This window comes from Prosopis cineraria, unplaced genomic scaffold (assembly GCF_029017545.1).
Source record: "Prosopis cineraria cultivar Desert tree isolate PC_DT_omini unplaced genomic scaffold, ASM2901754v1 PC8, whole genome shotgun sequence".
Lineage (NCBI taxonomy): Eukaryota > Viridiplantae > Streptophyta > Magnoliopsida > Fabales > Fabaceae > Prosopis > Prosopis cineraria.
Genome location: NW_026555339.1, coordinates 27,026,025 through 27,047,586, shown reverse-complemented (window position 1 = coordinate 27,047,586; position 21,562 = coordinate 27,026,025). Strand labels below are relative to the sequence as shown.

General features: G+C 33.7%; 1 pseudogene; it reads right to left on the bottom strand.

Annotated features, from left to right (window-relative positions):
• Positions 1-907: 907 nt before the first annotated feature.
• Positions 908-12,893, bottom strand: LOC129318399 (protein INVOLVED IN DE NOVO 2-like; annotated as a pseudogene).
• Positions 12,894-21,562: the final 8,669 nt, after the last annotated feature.

Here is a 21,562-nt window from a genome sequence, read left to right as displayed (position 1 = left end):
TCATTTTAACAACAATTCATTTTGCATTAATCTTTCTTTGTCGCTAAATTTTTCAAGTAATTCTTGAATGTGATTCTCTCCTTACAAAACCTAACTCTTATTATAAAAACTTATGACGAAGCTCACAAACTCATATTTAATTTTTTTTTCAAATATAAAATTAATAAATACAAATATAACATATAAATTATAATATATAAAGTTTAAATTGTAATTTTTTTACTCGATAAATAAAAATTACAACACAATACTCATCCTTCTCGACATAGTTCTGATTCTGAATTCTGATCTTCAACATAATCATTTATCATTTGTGACTGTGTGGGGTATTTATGGCCCTGTGACAATAATTTTGAAATTGATCCAAATTTAGTTAGAGTATTTACCCTGAATAATATTTTTAAAATTTACAATTAAAATGTTATTATTATGTCACCCCTTTTAAAATTTAAATTTATATACAAGATGTGATGCTTTTTTTAAATATTATGATTTAATGCCCTACTCATTTTTATCTTCCACTCATTTTTTTTATACAACTCATCATAACTTTTAACAAGTCAAGAAAAAAATAAAAACAGTTTATATACCTGTTAATACCATAAAGTCCTTATGATTATATCTAAAAATACAAAAACTAATATAATAGACAAATGAAACTTAAAAAACTTAATAGCAATGAAAAAATAGCACATACATTAAAAGTACAAGCACCATTAGTTATATTTTCTTCAATTTTAATCATGACTTAGTTAACCCTATTTTAACCACATACGACCTTGACCGGTTTCATAACCGGTCTAAGTTTTTAGTACCTTCACTGTTTAAATGGGATAATTCAAAAGCCTATGCTTTGCGAGAGGATCAATATCATCATATATTCAACACTTAAGCAAAATCAGGGATCTGGAAGAAATAATTATGGTCAAGGATTAAGTACAGAGGAGCATTACACCAAGGGGAAATTATTGAAAAATCCTTGTCCCATAGTCGAAGCATAAAATTCCAATTTAAATTCAACAGTTAAATATTATCCTCAGTTGCTCAGATCTCTAAGACCGTCACAAATTTATTACAGAACTCAGAAACTTGGATTCATGCTTCCCAGCTTCAAAGCGCACTTGGGATTTGGCTTCCTCATGGCATGAGAATATTAATTCCTGTGACCAGTATCAACCCATAAGCAGTATGATCCATACTTCAAACACAGTAACTGAAACATTAATCTGACAAGAATTAAAGGGACCATGTTCTGAATCATATAGAGCTTACAGGAATTTCTTCTGTTGTTAAAATATACTTTTAGTCTTTTAATTTTATACATTCCCTCCATCCCAATTTATATAAGACATTTTTGGAGAAAACTTAGTGCAATAAAATAGAAGATACTTTGACAAAAGCAATATTTTATTAATAATACTTTTTCAATGTTACCATTTACATTATATACTCTATCTCTTCAATATTTTTTTACAAATAGAATATTAAATCAAAAGCATTTTTGGAAGTTTACATTTTTGTTTTGAAAAAATAAAATTATAAAGTGTATTTAATAAATTTTATTAGTATATGTGATTTTGTTTAAAAGTATCTTATAAATTGAATCAAAGGTAGTACAATGTTTTATTTTAATTCCTTAATTTTATAAAATGTTTTTTCAATCTTTTAGCTCTAACTTCCTATATTGAACTTTTAAATATTAACAAAAAAATTTCAAATGTTGAGATATTAAGTTTAACTTTTTTAAAATAATAACAACTAATACAAAAAATAATCATTTGAAGCTAATGGTATTAGATTTTAAAGAATAAAAAAATACTTTATAAAATTAAAAAACCAAACTGAAACCTAATATAAAGTTATAGGATTAAAAAAAAATTAATTTTTTAGGTTAATCAGATCACATGGTTAAAAAGATAGATTCAGTATACTTATCTATTTCATACCAAGCCATCATGCAGCACCCTTCTCGCTTCTGAGTCTTTTCCAATATTTCATTAGGAAAGCCACTCCTTCTTTCAAGGTTGCCTTCCTATCCTCTTTATAGTTCCACAATTCTCTGATTATATACCGCCCACTTGGATTATATTCATTTATCTCAGTCAAAGCTGCTACCACAGCCTCACATGCTCCATCACCATGCTCTTTCCTCAGATTTTTTAGCTTTTCATCTGCAGTGTTTATAACTTCCTGAAAGGAAAAATGAGCAGTGAGATAACAGGTAATCGATTTAGATCCAGTGAGTGACCTATATCTACTCATTCAATAAGTATCCCAATTACAGCCATTAGGTTTCATCAACATTTGAAAATTATAAAGATGCATTTCCATCCAAAAACTCAAAACAATCATCATGATTAGAATACTCCTCGTGTGCACTGTCTCCTTCAAAAATTTGAGATTTGATATTTTCTTAATATCATATGACAAAATCCCTAGCAACTGCTCAATTAAATCAAACAATTGTTATCTGGCCATGTAAGACATTTATTGAATGAGCGGATTTGTGCCAAGTCCTGTCAGCCATCCCATCGCCAAGGAAAGCTGCTTTGATACCACTGATACAGTAAAGAAAGTTGAAGAGAGAGAGAAAGGAAGCAAGACAAGGAAGGAGGAAAAAGAAAGTGGAAGGAGAAGCAAGGAGAGAATGATACACACACACATACGCACACAGCTCTGCAATACAAACTTTCCCCACAATAGAATGCCAATGGCCATTTATAGACAGTTATTCTATCGCTATTAATGGCACGTCCCCTTACTACTAAACTACAGTCCCTTATCTCTATACAATTACAATTGTTGTATCGTACTTCTCTTCCAAAGCAACAGTAATATTTTTTAACCCCATGCAGTCTCGGGCTTCTGCTCCACCTGCCTGATTTCCCTAAACCAGTCCAAGACCCAATTGTTTCTACAACCTTTTCTGCTGTTATCGTTGTTTCTCTCTCTGTCCTGGACAGAATTCTGCATAGATGATCGCTATGGCATTTTGCCTGACTTCCTTCTTCCTGTCGAACTTCATCCTTGGATGATGAATTGCATGGGTGCCCAAAATTCAATAGTAATAGGGACTAGGAGGGAGTATCTCTTTAACTATGGTGCTATCCATAGTTCATTGACATTTCCCCAGCTTCCATCCAACAATGATTCTACCAAATCTCTCACTGAACATTCTTGACTTTGTTCTCTTCCCAGATAGTTACCATTCTAACACCAACTGATGAACCCAAGCTCAATTCACACTGAAAATTGAAATCTTCTAGAATGTATGGCCTATGTCCTACAAATCTAAAAATTGTCACGGTCCAACTTGAGAGGGGCCAAGAAGATAACTTGGAGGATGATCCAGGTCCAGTAACAGAAGCTGTTGGGCTTAGAAAGAGTCAGCGAACCAGAAGGCCCACTTGGAAGTTAAGGGCTCTGAATGATGACACTCAAGAGGAATGTGCATGAGAGCAGAAGGCATGCTGTTTGTGAATTGGAATCTTCTTTCTGGAATTTCTCTCTCTTGTCTGGCAGATTTGCTCTGCAAGTCTGATTTATTTCTGTTATGCTTTTTTGTTATATTTATAGCCGGTCCCAAGCCCAGGTAAAAGAGGAAGATTGTGTTAGACCATCAACAACCAACGTAAAACTTTGTTGAATCTATCATAAACATGGATAATAAACATTATAATGCTAATGCTAGGTCGTTGCCCGTAAGTAACGCGCTGCATGGCTCGAGTACAATGACAAGTGAGTTAGAGCCGCTGCATTGGCGCCCGGATGTAGTGTTAAATGAGCAAGGATTACCACGTCATTCTACATGCGCGGCTAAAAAAGTTAGTCCATGAGAGTAAGATTAGATTTGGTACTTGGAATGTTAGGACATTGAATTGTCAATCTGTACAGGTTGCAGGGGTTATGATTCAAAAGAAAATCAATATCCTATGCCTGCAAGAAACAAAATGGCATGGAAAAGAAGTTAAGGATATTCAAGATTTCAAACTTCAATATGCAGGAAAAGTAAGCACACACAATAGGGTAGGCATCATTATTGATAAGGAGCAGAAGAAGAATGTTGTAGAAGTTAGCAGAGTTGGAGACAGAATTATTTACTTAAAAATGATAGTTGGACGTGAGACTATTAATATTGTTAGCGCTTATACGCCTCAAGTCAAGACAAAAGCCAGTCTTAAGGAATTATTTTGGGAGGACTAAGAGGGGTTAATTCAATACATACCACAGAGTGAAAAGATTTTTATTGGAGGAAATTTTAATAGGCATGTCAGAAGGGAGGCTGGTCAATATGCGAGAGTACATGGTGGTTTTGGTCTTGGAAAGTTAAACAATGAAAGACAAACTCTTCTTGATTTTTCGTTGGCATATGATTTTAAAATTGCCAACACTTGTTTCAAGAGGAGACACAAGCATCTCATCACTTACAAAAATGGAGCCTCAAGGTCACAGATTGATTTTCTTTTGGTTAGGAACACAAATAAAAAACTCTGTAAAAATTGCAAGATGATTCTTGGGGATGCTGTAACGACACAACATAGGATTCTTGTCCTTGATATGTGTATTATGAGTAAAATTCAAAAATATCAACAAGTAGTAGCACGAAGGATTAGGTGGTGGCAATTAAAAGATGAGAAGCAAGATATTTTCAAACAAAATCTTTTAGACAAAGGAATTTGAGAATCTCAAAAAAGTACCAACATCCTATGGGAGGATATGGCTAAAAAGATAAGGGAGATTACAAAAGTAGTTTTGGGAGAATCAAAAGGTTTTGATCTGAGAGATAAGGAGTCTTGGTGGTGGAATAATAGTGTATAAGACAAAATCAAACATAAGAAGAATTGTTTTAAAGCCATACATTTGTGTAACAATGAGAAAAATTGGGAAAAGTACCGTATGGCTAAGAAGGAAATTAAGAAAATTGTGAGTGAAGCTCGTTCTAAAGCATTTGAAAAATTTTATAAGAACCTTGAGACAAAGGAAGGAGAATGAATATTTATAAAATTGCCAAGAGTAGGGAAAAAAAATCAAGAGATCTAGAACAAGTAAAGTGTATAAAGGATTAAGAGAGAAGAATTTTAATTACAGATGATGAAATTAATAACAGATAGGAGACTTACTATTCCAAACTTTTCAATGATAGAGAGAGTTCGTCTAGTAACTTGGAGGATTTAGTAACTTGTAAAAGAGAACAAAATTTGTCATTCTATCAAATAATACGTGATAAAAAGGTAAAGGAAGCTCTTAAGAAAATGGCAAATAGTAGAGCCAACAGACCTGATTGCATATCTATTAAAGTGTAGAAATGTTTAGATGAAGAAAGGGTGAGATAATTAACTAAGTTATTTAATGTGATTTTACGGTCCAAGAAAATGCCTGACAACTGAAGAAGTACATTAATTCCTATTTATAAAAATAAAGGGGATATTCAAAATTGTACTAACTATAGAGGGATTAAAATCATGAGCCACACAATGAAATTGCTGGAGAAAGTAATTGAGCATAGGTTGAGATTGGAAACAAATATTTCTGAGAATCAGTTTGGTTTATGCTAGGTAGATCCACTACAGAGGCGATTTATCTACTAAGGAGATTAATAGAAAAGTATCATTGTAAAGATAAAGATTTACACAAGGTTCTTATTGATTTGGAAAAAACTTATGACCGTACACTAAAAGAAGTGCTTTGGAAAACCTTGAAAAAGAAGAGAGTATGGATTGTTCATATTAAAGTTATAAAAGATATGTATAAGGGGGTAAAAATAATATAAGAACATCTAGTGGTTAATCAAAGGACTTTCCTATAAAGATTGGACTACATTAGAGATCATCTTTGAGTCCTTATCTATTTAACTTGGTCCTAAATGTTTTGACGGAACATATTCAAAGGAAAATTATCAAATGTATGCTCTTCGCGGATGATATAATTGTTATAGCAGAGACAAGAGAATAAATTAATTGTAAACTTGAGTTATGATGGAGGAGGACATTGGAGTCGAAATGTCTATCTGAGTAGGAGTAAGACAGAATATTTATATTGTAAATTTGGTAAGAAACCAGTCGACAGTAATTTAGAAGTAAAATTGGAAGATCAAATTATACCTCAAGTGAACAAATTTAGATATTTAGGAGCCATTATTCAAAATAAAGGCGAAATTAGCGGGGATATTTCACATAGGATTCAAGTTGGGTGATTTAATTAAAAAAAAGCTAAAAAAGTTATTTACGACTGTAAGGTGCCTAATAAACTTAAAAGAAAATTTTATCATACTGCTATCAGACCGACTATGTTATATAACAATGAATGCTAGGATCTAACAAGACAGCAAGAACATAAAGTTGGAGTAACAGAGATGAGAATGTTACGATGGATATGCAGACATATACGTAAAGATAAAATTTGAAATAAGTACATACGCGAAAAAGTGAGAGTAGCATCTATTGAAGAAAAAATGATAGAAAATCATTTGAGATGGTTTGGACATATATAAAGAAGACCACGAGAGGCACCAGTGAGAAAAATGGAACATATAACTTTGAGCCCTGTTAAGAGAGGTAGAGGAAGGCCTAAGAAAACACTCTTGAAAGTTGTTGAACGCGATCTCTTAATTAATAATATTTCTAAAAGCTTGGTAAATGATAAAGCATAATGACGTCTTGCAATCCATATAGCCAACCCCACCTAGTGGGATAAAAGCTTGTTGTTGTTATTGTTGTATGCTTTTTCGTTATGGTGTAAACATTATTTGCATCTTTTTTTTGTGCATTTGCAGTGATTTCTTGCATGTGTCTTGCAATCAGGTGCTTTCATTGAGAGAATGAAGAAGGAACTGCAGGGCAAGGTGAAGAAGGTTCATGAGTTTACGAAAGAGACAAATCAAAGGTTCGCCAAGATTGAGAACTTCATGGCTATTGTTACTCAATCCATTGAGGCAATTAGGCAGGAGAAGGGAAATAAGGGGACTGACAAAACTTTAGATTCCTCAAAGGGACATATTCCTTTAAGAAACTTCAGATTCCTTGAAGGGACATATTCCTTTGAGTAATAGTAGTTCATTGACATTCCCTTCTCCGACCTAAATGCCTCAATGGATTGAGTAACAGTAGCCATGAAGTCCTCAATCTTGGCAAACCTCTTATTAGTCTCTTCCATAAACTCATGAACCTTCTTCATCTCGCTCTGCAGTTCCTTCATTCTCTCAATGAAAGCACTTGATTGTAAGACACGCAAGAAATCACTGCAAATGCACAAAAAAAGATGCAAATCCGAAGCAGTGTATGGTTATCTATCTCGCATATAACGTTTACACCACAATGAAAAAGCATGACAAATAAATCAAACTTGCAAAGCAAATCCGCCAGACAAGAGAGACAAATTCTAGAAAGAAGATTCCGATTCACAAACAGCATGCCTTCTGCTTTCATGCACGTTCCTCTTAAGCGTCATCATTCAAAGCCCTTGACTTCCAAGTGGGCCTTCTGATTCGCTGACTCTTTCTAAGCCCAACAGCTTCTGTTACTGGACGTAGATCATCCTCCGAGTTATCTTCTTGGCCCCTCTCAAGTTGGACCATGACAAAAATCAAACCAGAAACGCAGCTCTCACACAAACTCACTGATTGCCTGACCTCTCTAACCCATCACCTCACATATTATCCCCACTATTCGCCTATTCTCACCCTTCATGACGCTCAACTTTGGCCCATTAGCTAGAAGCCCACCACCAATAAATATAGAGCCTCTTATATGTGTCAAGACTCACTGACCACATTTCTCACAAAATGGTTGTCTCTCACTCTATTTGATATCACCTTTAAATGTAACATGTCCAATCGAATAGGGGTAAAGGCAGAAAATAGTAGTAATAGTAGTAATAGTAAATAGCAAAAAAGGTGCAATAAAAATTAAATACATGAAACAGAATAAAAAACAAATTATGCTTGTCCGCATGTTCTGAGGTGCTTTACATAGAGATGAACATTGGCCAAAATTAGTGCACTAGTGAAACTATAGGGCAAAATTGTTCATCTCAATTCATTCACCGACATCTTTCTTGCTAATTTTCTGGCCATCAAGAATCTATGTAGAGAATTCATGAAAGCCAAGCTCATTTAGCAGAAAACTAAATCAATTCTTATAAACATGGATCCTAAAGCAAAAGGACCTGTTTAAGATACATCCTCATGCAACAGAGTGATATAACTAATGGCTCAGGGAGCCAAAAAGTAGTGACCTAGCCTCCAGCTCCCCTCCCCCCCCCCCCCCCACAAAAAAAAAAAGTATTGGGACTGATGCTTCTTGATCTTGTTTCTAGCTTTCAAGGAATTCATTATCTTCAAATTAAGGTACAGTACATGGATACATGCAAACTAGCTATAACTAAATAAGATAAATGCTCTAGTGATACCAAGAAATGTTGCCAATGAAACCTTATTTATAGACCTCCTAACAACCCTAGCTGAATTAGTTATTAACCATAATAACTATTTCTTCTTCATACACAATTCACATTAGTACATCAGCTGAAATCTCAAGCACGGCAGCCAGATAGAAAAATATCAAGCACACACATGCCAAGGGTGATCGGTGAATACAAAGAGGCAAAGAACGTAATGTAATTCCATATTTCCAGAGGAAACTTGAAAAAAAAAAACAAAAGAAAGAAAGAAAAAAAAAAAGAAACAGAGAGAGGAAAGACATATGTCGGTTGACAGTTGAAAGAAATTATGAAAAGTGATAGATCACCGGAACAAGAGAATACTATCATGCAACCAAAGCTTTTGACAAGGTTTCTTGATGGAATTAAAAAAGGAGCCTAATTGCCCATTTGCCCATTCATGGTTGATTTGTAACTGGTTCCAAATGAGATATATATTCATATAATTAGTTTAGTGACTAATGCAAATTATAAGATTCAAATTACAAATAATACAATTTAGTTAACCAAGAGTTGCCATGCACATGGAAAGCCTTAGCTATCACAGCAATCTGTCAAGAATGCTGCTATTGACAATATTAATATCATGCATGAAATATTATATCTATGAATCAAAGAAATGCACACCTGATTTTTATCACCAACTTGGATAACTTTGAATGGGTGCCATCCTGGGTCCCTCAGATACTCTTCCCACAATGAACAAATTTCCGAAGCTCTTTCTTCAGCCATCTCCTCATTATATTTCTTTTTCATAGCTTCAAGAAATGGTCTATTATCAAGTTCCCCCATTCTCTTTACACCAATGTGGGCACGGGTTATGTCTGTAAGGCCCTGTCAGGAAGATGACCAATAGTTACTAAATTATGCCAGTTAACGGTGGATTGAAGAATAACTAAGAAAGCTTCGAAATTAAAGTGATAATTTAACAGAAACCGAGGTAAAGCTAACAAGTCAAGTATTAAGATAACCACTGGACATGCCATTAATCATAGTCGTTCAACTCCATGCATATTATAACATGTCAATCTGTCATGCACGGATGAAAAGGAACAGGGTAATATGTGACACTTAGATGTTAAAGAAACAAAAAGATACCTCAGCTGCTATGTTATTGTGTCATCAACCATGAAAAAATTAACATAAAACGTTTTAGAAGAAAAGGAACACAAATATACAAAGAAGTGATTTTGTGCAATCAGAAGTGTAGTTAATATGCAATTTTCTTCAGGAGAGAGATTCCTTAAATTAGGTTCATTTACATTTAACTGCCAACCATTTTTTAAATTTAAATAATTCTAAAAATTTTCACGTAGCCAACCCCACCTAATGGGATAAGGCCTGTGTTATTGTTGTTGTTGTTTAGGACAAGTGCAGTAGGATTTCCTACATCATAATTCTCCTCATCTATTGGCATTGAAGGAGAGGGAGATCCAAAGCAGTTTATATAACAAATGAAACCAAATCTCTTACTAGAGAAGGCAAAAACTTAATTTTCCATAAGAAAGAAATATTTAAATGGATCTGATTAAGTAAGTGTTTCTCAAACAAAACTAAATGAATTACAAAGTTGGGGACAAAAGATAAACCCAAAACTTACTTCAGTCAATTCTTTGCGAGCTTCCACCAGCTCGTCATTGCTTTTACGCGCTCTGATAATAAGCATTTGGTTCAATGTATCCACTCTTCAAGTGACTGCTCCTTCTCTCTTAAATCCTTAAGTATACCATCCACTTGTCCAGAACTTCTGCATCTCCATCATCTTTCATGTGCTCCATTACACTTAGTGATCCTTTTAGTTGTTCAATCTCCAGCTCCAACTTCTGCTTCTTATCAATTGATTTTCAAGTTGAATGATTTTAGCATGTAGTTGTTCTTTTTGCCTCTGGATAAAATTGATAGACGAACGGCATCAATAACTTTTTTATTCTAACACTAAAAGGGAAAGTTTTTATAAATAATACTTAAGGGCAGGTAAATGACCTTCTGATCTTCAGCCAATTTCAAAACGTTTTTCATCAGCTTTCTGTTGCTCCAGAGCAGCCAGCTGAAGGGAGCTATTTTTTATTGCATTCTGAAAAGGTAATAATGACCAGAAGAGTTAAATAGAGGCTCTACAAGCTTCATAAAGAAAATTGTTATTAAAGGCTTTAAAAGAGACAATAAAAATAAAAATGCCAAGCTTCATTGTTGATAACTCCCTTTAGACAACATGTTAAGGAGGTGCTGCACCAATATAAATGGCATACCTTCTCCATATCTTCAGCCAACTTTTTTCTTTCACTATCATTGTGGGCCTCTCGCTTTTCCAATTCTTGGCTCCGCAAGTCAAGCTCCTGTTGCTGAGATTCTACTAGTAACTTCAGCCTTTGATGATCATTAAAGATCTTTTGAAAGTGATCCCTTCCACTTGATTGAATTTTCTTTATCTCTGAATGATAGAAGTCATTGGATCAAACAGTGTCATTAGAAGCGCTCAACGTCAGAGATAAATGATGAAAAGTAAGAAAAATTTATGGCTATTCAAGCAGAACCTACTTATTCTATGACTGAACAAATAATCGAGAAACATGAACTCATGAGTCATGATAAACCAAAGACCACACCACCACAAAACCTACCATCTAATCCAAGTGTATAAATATTTTCAGGTTCATTCACTTGTGAAGAATACCTTCATTATAAGATTGAATGAGCTTATCCGTTTCTCCCATGGCAATATCCATACGGAGTGCAGTCTCACTACACCTAACTTCCATCTCCTTTAAATACTTGTTCTTGATCTCAATAATGTTAGTTAAATTTGACACAAGTTTGTCCTGCTTTCGTGCTTCTTCTTCCATAAGTTCAGTTCAGGTTTTGACATTTTGAAATTTCATCCCCCATTTTTCGCAAATTTTCCCCAATAATGTTGCTCAGCTTGTAGTCATCTACACGAGCAACCCATGCATAAAGGCCAGCCTTCTGCTCAGTTTCAGCATACCAATCCTTTTTTCCATGATGATCCGATTCATAATACCTCTCAAATGCCAATGCATTATCTAAGCCAGGCCAGCTTTTATTGAATTCCACAAGGGCAGTTCCAGAGTGACCCCGAAAATTCCACAGAGGGTTGACTCTAACAGGGTTAAAACCCTTGGCTCTGTACTCATCCCGAAGCTTGGACCCACTTCCCCTACACAACGTCCATCTTCTGTTCGTCGAGTGGGAATATTAACTACAATTCCAATCCAAGGCCACACAAACTGCTCATCTTGATTGACAAGATGATTGCCTTCATCAGCACTGTTGATTGAACATCTGCAGGTTTGGATGGACCATCCACTGTCATAAGATCATTTTTCCAATATTTTGCTAAAGCCAAATGATTAGCCTTTTCCCTAGCACTTCTCTTTGTGAACTGCTCTGACCCACCCCAGAAGCATGCTGAAGGAGATCCTTGTACAGGTAATTTCGCTTTCTCTTCTTACAGTAGGGACAATTGAAAGTCTCATCTGAGTTTTTCACTAGGAGTCTCCCATTTTTAAGTTTTTCATAAGATTTTTCTTCATATTCATTCATTTCAGATTCACTAATATCAGTATCTTCATCTGAGCTGTGATCCATCCCAGTTCCTCTAAGGCTTTGATAGTATGGCACCTGAAGATAAACATTAATGTTATACTGATAATTACTTCATATATAACTTCCATCAAGTATAACATGTGCTTGAAAATTCTTCCACATTGAGCCCAAGAAAAGCAATCAACGTGCTCATATATTTCATCATAAATTATAATTGCTTCACTATAATGGTATCAAGGTCATCCAATAGATTTGGTCCATTAGAAATCAGGAAACGCCTTCACATACGGAGCTCCATTTGTCTGACCAAGAGGGTAGAAGTTTAATGAATCACAAAACTATTAAAAGGAACATGTATCCTCCCTATAATTTGCATGGGGAGTCTTCACCATAGTGTAAACAAGGAACAGTCAGATTACCTCTTCTTCTAACAAATAGTAGTGTTTGAACAAATTCTTTTAATCCCTGGTTTTGGTTCTGGTAAGTAGTGAGCAGAGCATGATAACCTAAACCCACACAATTATACAAGGAGAGAGAAACTGGAGATCAGCATATGCTTAAGGAAAAAACTACAGATTAGAGGCAAACGAGTACAAATAGCTAAAAGAAAACAAAAAAATGGACATGCATTATAATATAAGCATAAAAAAGGAGGAGCTCGAGAGAATCAAAGGACTCCAAATGAAATTTGGGTAAAATGCGAGTAACAGAGAGAGCTTCACATTCAACAAATTGGAATCATGCAAGGTCAAAATTTTCTGCGCTGCGCTGGCAACACGGCAATGATGAAGATTCTTTTCTGGGTTCCAGTTTGGGCCAGAAAAGTTCAAAAATTTGCCAGTCATAGGGTTTCCTGCTCTGCACAGTGGCGAATGGCGAGCGTGGCTGTGCAAGTAAACTGAAGCCAGACAAATGGTGCTAGGTAGGGACATGATTTCAAGGGAAAATTTCAGGTGGTGACACTAGACTAGAGATAATGATAAAAAAAACCCCAAATTTTTAAAATTTCACTAAGGACTCATACAGATTTTCATTTGAATTTGTGATAAAAATGATAAAATTATCCTCATTTAAATGATAATAAAATGACTTGTTCGTCCCATATCATATGTTGTTCGTTACTTACGGAGTATTGTTCATTTTTTTACTTCACTTGTTTATAGCCCTAACTTCACTTGATTTTATTCTAAACGTTGGTTTCATGATAAGATGACTTATTTGTTTACATATTGTGTGTTGTTCGTTTACTTATGAAATATTGTTCGTTTCCTTGCCTCACTTGTTTATGGCCCTGGAATGAAATTAAGTGAAGTAGGACTATAAATAAGTAAATTGAGGAAACGAGCAACATTATGTAAGTAAATGAACAACATACATTATGGAAACAAAAAGATGATTATATTATTCATTTAAATGAGGGTAATTTTTATCATTTCTGTTGCAAATTCAAACAAAAATTCATACAAATCCTTCAGTGAAATTTCAAAAATTTAGGAGTCCTCTTTTTTATTATCTTTAATTAAGAGTCCCTCATTGAAATTTTCCTTGATTTTAATTAATGGCATAATGAGGAGTAGTGCGCTTCATAAACAAGAAGGACTAAAATTAAGGATAAAGGTGAAAATTTGACCAACATTATTTTTTTCAAGAACATTAAGTAACTTATCTTATGAGGTGGTACAAAATAAATTTTTAACTTTAAAATTGAAACATCCAGCAACCACCCTTAATTTCACTCGACAAACGTTAGCTAGGACCCACAAAATTTGACTAAAATGACAAGTGGCACTCCACCTTAACATGGGTAAGGTGTAAATTTAACCACAGACTATTTTTCAAAAAGTACTAAATAGTTTGTACTATCAGTGGTATAAGGAAAATTATCAACAATAAAAAAAAAAAAACCATTCAAAGCCTTCCTATCAATTTTGACTTATGAATATCTTCAATCTTCTTGCCTTCCTTTTCAGTCTTAATTCAAGAAGAAAAAGTTTAAAAAATTCTTATTTAATGATATTCACGAGAATGACACACATGAAGTAAAAAAGAACAAGAAAATGACAAAGTTTCATTTCAATTTATGTGGTAATTTGAGTGAAATAGAAAGTTGAATTACGATGCTTCTATACATGGGAGAAAGTTGATTCAACACTTCATTTTTTATAAAAATAATTGATGACTAAATTAAGCTTGAAGTAAGTTTCTCTCACACGTAATAGCATCATAATTCAAACTACTACTTTGTTTGAATTGCCACAAAATTTAAACAAAATGTTGCCTTCTTCCTCTTCTTTTTCTATTTCATTAGTATTGTCCTTATCAATACTTTCAAATAAGAACTTTTAAACCTTTTCTTCTTAAGCTGATATTGAAAACAAAGGCAAGAAGATTAGAGAGATTAATACACTGTGGATCTCATAAGTCTAATGGGAAGTGTTGAATGATCCATTTTTTGTTGTAAAAGCTATCAAGTACTCCTCAAAAATAATTCACAACTAGATTTGCACATTTATTTGCTCATGTGAAATGTCACATGTCATTTTAATTAAAAATATGTGGCCCTACATGGAAAGTAATATCTATTAAATAAAAATTAATGGAGGCTTCTAAATACTCCATTTTTAAAGTTAAGAATTTATTTCATACCACATTTTAATATAAACTACTTATGATTCTGAAAAAATAGTTTATGGCCAAATTTGCACATTTAGCCTAAAATTAAAATTAAATATAAATATAAATATACTAACAATTTATATAGATAATGTAGCTTTTAATTTTTCAAATTTGTCTTAATTTAACATATAATATCTCAATTTATTTTTTATCAATTTAGTCATTTAAATTTGCCACGGTTATGAATCTTGTCCTTGTTGTTACCCCCTGTTAAAATTTACTAATATAGATAACAATATTAATAACAGCAAATATAGATCAATGAAAGGAAGTATAATTATTTATGTAAGAAAAACTAAACTCCCAAATTAAAAGGAAAAAAAGAAAACAAAACACAGCATCAATTAATATAAAGGACCAAATCAATAAAAAATTAAGCTTGAATGATCAAATTAATTATTGAACAAAACTTTAGATTGAAAAGTTTTATTATCCCCAATATATATTACCAAAATTATATAATAAAAATTAGGAAAAATCAAATCTAAGGAGCTATGAAAAAAGTTACTCGCATGCAATGAGAAATACAAATTTATTTTTCTCAAACAGTGACCTGTTATTTGTTATTGCCTCGAGTAACTTCCTTCAACAAAATCTTTAAATGCAATTTCCTCAAAATAAATTTAACATAAGTGAAATATAATAAATGTGGATGATTTTAAAATTTGATTTTGTGCAACAAAAGGGTAATACTTTTTTATGAAGATGGAAAATGTAATAATGAGTGTAAAAAGTCTGATGAAGAAAAGAAAGAAATGAAGATGAACCTTTTATATTTATTTACATTATAATTTTATGTGATATTAGTTTTGGTAATTTGTGAGGTATTTGCAATATATTCATTATATATGTCTTTATATCAAAATTATTGACATTATGTTAAACAAACATCCTCTAAAGTCTGAATCAATCTCATATGAATTAGAAATTAAACATCCTGTAGATCTCATATTTAAATTATTAGGATGTCTATATGTAATCAACCCTAAATATAAAAATATATTAAAGTGAAAGATTTTGACTTTATTTTGAGCAATAAAATAGGTTTTTTTTCTATGAGATACTAAATAATGAATGAAAAAATAAGGAAAAAACATTTTTGCATCATTATAGTATGTGTCAATTTTTAACCATGCTTCTGTGATTTTTCTTTGTTAGAGTTGGTTCTTGTACTTATACGCATTATGCCCATTAGTTCCTAGCGAACTAATACCATTGATGTTATGTGATGTGACTAGCGACTGTGCACTTGGATAATTGAACCTTGATTTTAATGATAAAAAGATACAGAAAAGTTTATTTTGTAGATTTCTGTATAATTGAAAACTTAAGAAAGTTTGATTGTAAACTTAATCTTTGACTCTCATCCTAACTATATTCTTTCATCTTCCTCTCTCATATAAGCCTCGAGATACGTATTTGCTTTATCTCAATTCACTTTAAACAAGATCAATTTGTACTTAAAATATATTAAATTTTTCATGGTGAGTTTTCTTATTCATAGTAGAAGGAACTGCTTCACACCAATACCAAGTCTCTCATACCGCTATCTTCAGGTCATACCGAAATGAAAAGGTCTTTTGTTCTTTCAAGAATTTCCTACCAGTATCATTGTCTTCATACAGGTATAATCATTTGATACCCATCCTTATTTCATACCGATACCAATGTGATTCATACCTGTATAAAGTTGTATTCCCCTATGATACTTCTTCACACCCATATTAAATGTATCCAAGCTTTGTCTTTCACAATGTTCCCTCTTGTATAAATTGATTCATACCCATATGAGTCTCAATCTCCTTCTCTATGAGATTTTCACATTCATATCTGTACCAAAGATTTCCTATCAGTGTGAACTTGAAGAATTTGCTCTATTTTTTAGATACAAAACATAGCATCATTTGATCACTCTTATCTCATTCAAGCCTTAAATTTATTAGTTCCTTCAGCTATGTTCATTTTATACCTTCCTACAAGTCGTTTAAACTGACCACATGTTTGATTTAACACTTTTTTATATCTTGATCTTTTCTCATACCCATATCAAAATTATTTTTACAATATCTAATCATTCTACTACTTTGTTATGAGAGTATGCATTTAGTTGTTACTTTTCTTAAGGGGCGCTAACACTAAGCAAATTGTGGGAAAGCATTGTTTTATTGCCTCAAAGTTGTTCTCTTAGAAGTCAGGCACTTTAATCCTAGATTAGCATCCCTGCTTTGTCTACCCAAGAAGTCATTGACGCACAACCTATCATTCTTATACTCAACCATCTCTTCTTTTGTAGCTTTTTTTATTGGTTGGAGGTTGAGTTTAAGGTGAAATAGCTTCCAATACAAACATTATACCACTTTATCACTTACTTCATCACTTTTGCCATTATAATCACCATTTTGCGCCAATTTTTTCACTCATAGCATGATCGCAAGCCGAACCTTCAAATCACCCTGACTCAAAACCATAGGCTCACGTTAGACCAGTATACAATTTCATTGCCTTGAGCTCACCTTAAGGGTAGAATCACCTTGCCAATGTGTTCTATCTCACTTCCAGACATGGTTTACCCTAATACACAAAATGAGGTGTCATTGACTCCAACATTGTGTCACACAGACATTAAGGAGTCCAATCTCTAACACCACACCTCAATAGGTACTAAGAAGATCATCTCTAACACCACCTCAAAAGGCACTAAGGAAGTATAATTCTCCAACATCGCACCCTGTTGGCATTAAAGAGAATATGCCATATAGTCTTATCACCATACTCCACACAGTGAACTCCCACCCTTATGATCATGCATGCCATATAGTCTTATCACCATACTCCACACAGTGAACTCCCACCCTTATGATCATGCTTCCTAAACCGATTCATAGGTTTCACATTCATGCATGTATCCTCAACACATAGCATATATTTATGTAAAGTATGAAATCACATGTTCTTACTCATTTACTTGATCAAAAACCGTTTTCATGCAACATTCACTCAATGCTATAAAATGCTTAGGTTTAAACATTTCATGCAATAGATAGCATACTCACAACAGTTACAATAATAGCTAAATAGAGAAAGTTATTCAGTTACTTATCCTTCTATCACTAGAAAGGTCACCTATGGATTTCAATTGCCACTATAACTCATCACAAGCCTCCTTTCTCAATTCACACGCTTGATATGCCAATTTAAATGCAATTAGCACAATTAATCAATTGGTCCAATTTGACTAAAAGAACATAATTACTACTCAAGGCTATATTTAGCCATCTATTCTTTTCATTTTTCTATTCTAAGTCCATTACTACTCGATTACCACTTTATATCACCTCAACTAGTCTCATTTCACTCAAACACGATTTTCACTCTAAAATCTCAATGAACTAGAGCCAAATTTGAGCCTATGGGTTCAAAGCTCTATCGTTCAGTTCTAAACCAATCGCAATGCTCTAATTAAAATTTCAAGAACCTTTTTACTACTATTGGGCAATAACAAACCCTAAAATTTCATCGATTCAATTTCTCTATAACTCATATTTAGAGAAATTTAGGTAGAATGGAAGGTAAGAGTTATAAGTAGTTTACCCGATAAATTACTAATTAAAAATGTCTTATAATGCTTTGAAAAGTCTTGCCCTAGCACAACTCAGCTTCCTCTCCCATCTTTTCATGTATTTTTTGATTTCTCTCTCTGAAATTCACTCAAATTTCATGACTTAAGGGATCCTTTTTTGGTCAATGCACCGTAACTCAGGCAGCATATATTGCAACGCATGGTACAGTGAGAAGAATTCTTACTATGTGCACACACTTCTACCCAAAACGCAATCCTCTCACCCGTATTTGTTCATATAACATCCCCATAAGTTAAACGATCCCCAAATCTCCACACACTAGTTACCACTAATTAACAACTTTTATTCCTCTCCTTTTAAAAATTCAAAATTCATAAAGACATAAACACATACCTAAGGAATCAGATGAGGATACTATTGCCTCATCTTATCTTGTGTCTCCCATGTATATCGCCAGGAGCCATGCCTCACCAGAAAACCTTAACCAATTGTATAGTTTTATTCCTTAATTATTTCCCTTTCATATCTACGATTTGCTCTGGCTTAGCCTTATATGTCAAATTCTCTTAAAGCTTAATCTCCTTCGGTTCTATTAAATATAAGGGATCATGCTGATATTTCCTGATTTGCGATATGTGAAACACATGATGCACATTAGATAACTATAATGGCAGAGAAATTCTATGGGCAACTAGTCTAATTCTTTCTAGAATCTCAAAAGGACCAATGAATTAAGGATTCAACTTCTTAGTTCTAATCGACCTCCCGATTCACTTCACTAGTATAACCCTTAGAAACACATGTTCTCCCACTAAGAACTTTAACAGTTTTCCATGCCTATCTGCGTAACTCTTCTGCCTGCTTTGAGCGGTCAATAACTTTGCCTGATTAACTCAATCTTCTTAGTCATTTAATCCACAATGTTCAGTCCCAACAAACTCCTCTCACTCAATTCTGTCTAACAAAGAGGCAATCTACATTTTCTCCTATATAATGCCTCATACGATGCCATCTGAATACTAAAGTGGTAATTATTGTTATAAGTAAACTCAACCAAAGGAAGATGGTTATCCCAGCTACCTTTCAACTCCAATACACAGGCTCTCAACATATCTTCTAGGGTCTGTATGGTTCACTTTGTTTACCTATCCATCTATGGATGATATGCGGTACTGAATCTTAACTCAGTACCTATGGCTCGTTGTAAAACTCCCCAAAACTTAGATGTAAACCTTGGATCCCTATCAAATACTATATTCTTCGGCACACCATGTAGACTCACCACTTCTCAGATATAGATCTCTGCTAACTTTTCTAAAGAATCGCTTATTCGAATAGCCAGAAAATGAGTTGACTTTGTGAGCCTATCAATTATAACCCAAATGGCATCGTGCCCTCTTTGAGTTCTCGGTAACCCAGTTATGAAATCTATAGATATACTATCCCATTTTCACTTAGAAATATCCAATAGTTGCAATATCCTTATTAGTCTCTGGTGCTCTATTTTAACCTTTTGACAGGTTGAACACCGAGTCACAAACTTCTTAACATCTCTCTTCATACTAGGCCACCACCAATACTGCCCCATGTCTTGGTACATCTTTATAGCTCCTGAATGGATTGTGTACTTACTAAAATAAGCTTCACTTAATATCACTTTCCTTAGGTCTATATCAACAGGCACAAAAATCCTGTTCCGGTAAACAATAAAACCAATATCATTGAAACTAAAATCAATGGCATGATGCGCTTCAATCTCTTCTTTAATCTTCAAGAGATATTCATTTTCTAGTTATGTCATTCTCAATTCTCTCCAAAAATCATTATTAACCTCTATAGAATAGGCACCAACTAATGCCTTCAGTGGTGCATCCTGCTGCAACTTAACAAATGATTTCATCAATCTATACTCTTTTACTATAAGACTTACCACATGTAAAGTCTTTTAACTCAGTGCGTCAGCAACCATATTAGCTTTACTCTGATGGTATTTTAATTCAAAGTTGTAATCCTTAAAGAGGTCCATCCATCTTCTCTACCTTATATTCAGCTCCTTCTAATCCACCAGGTATTTTAAACTTTTATAGTCACTAAACATAGTGAACACTACACCATACAGGTAATGGCGCCAAATCTTTAGAGTAAATACTACTACTATGAGCTCTAAATCGTGTATAGGATAGTTCTCTTTATGCGGTCTTAACTTTCAAGAAGCATAAGCTATAACCTAACCATCTTGCATCAAGACAAATCTAAGACCCATCAACGATACATTCATGTACACCTTATAAGGTAATCTCAAATTAAGGATAATCAATACTGGTGCTGTGATTAACTTCTCTTTTAGCTGCTGAAATGCCAATTCACACTAGTTATCCCAAATATAAGCTGATCTTTTTATGTTAGCGTAGTCAAAGGAGAAGCTATTTAGGAAAACCCCTGAATAAATTACCGATAATATCTATCTAATCCCAAAAAAACTACATATTTTCGTGATTAAACTAGGACATTTCCATTTCAACACTGCATCAAACTTATGTGGATCCACAGATATCCCATCTATAGACACCACATGTCCTAAAAATATGACTTCTCTCAGCCAGAACTCATACTTACTGAGCTTGGCATACAACTTATTATCCTTAAAATTATAGAGCACCATCCTCAAATGCTTCACATATTGCTCTCATCCTCATAATAAATTAGAATGTTATCTATAAAGACCACCACAAACTAATCTAAATACGGCCTAACGATTTAGTTCATATAGTCCATGAACACAAGCATATTGGTCAGACCAAATGGCATAACCGTGAACTCATAGTGCCCATATCGAATTTTGAAAGCTGTCTTGGGTACATCCATTGCACTAACTCTCAATTAAGGGTACCCTAACCTCAAATCTATCTTGAAAAAGACTGAGATACCAACCAATTAATCTAAAAGATCATCTATCCTTGGTAAAGGATACTTGTTCTTTACAGTCACCTTATTCAATTGCTGGTAATCTATACAAGGACGTAGACTATTGTCCTTCTTTCTTACAAACAACATTGGAGACCCCTAGGGTGACACACTTGATCTAATAAACCCTCTATCCAACAAGTCTTCAATCTACCTCTTTAATTCAACTAATTCCAATGGTGACATTCTATCTAGGGCCTTTAATATTTGTTCAATTTTAGGAACTAAATCAATTGATAACTCTACTTCCTTTTCAGGAGGTAATCTCGTTACTTCATCTAAAAATATCTTAAGGAACTCACTCACTACCTTGATCTTCTCAATTCCACTATCATACACTG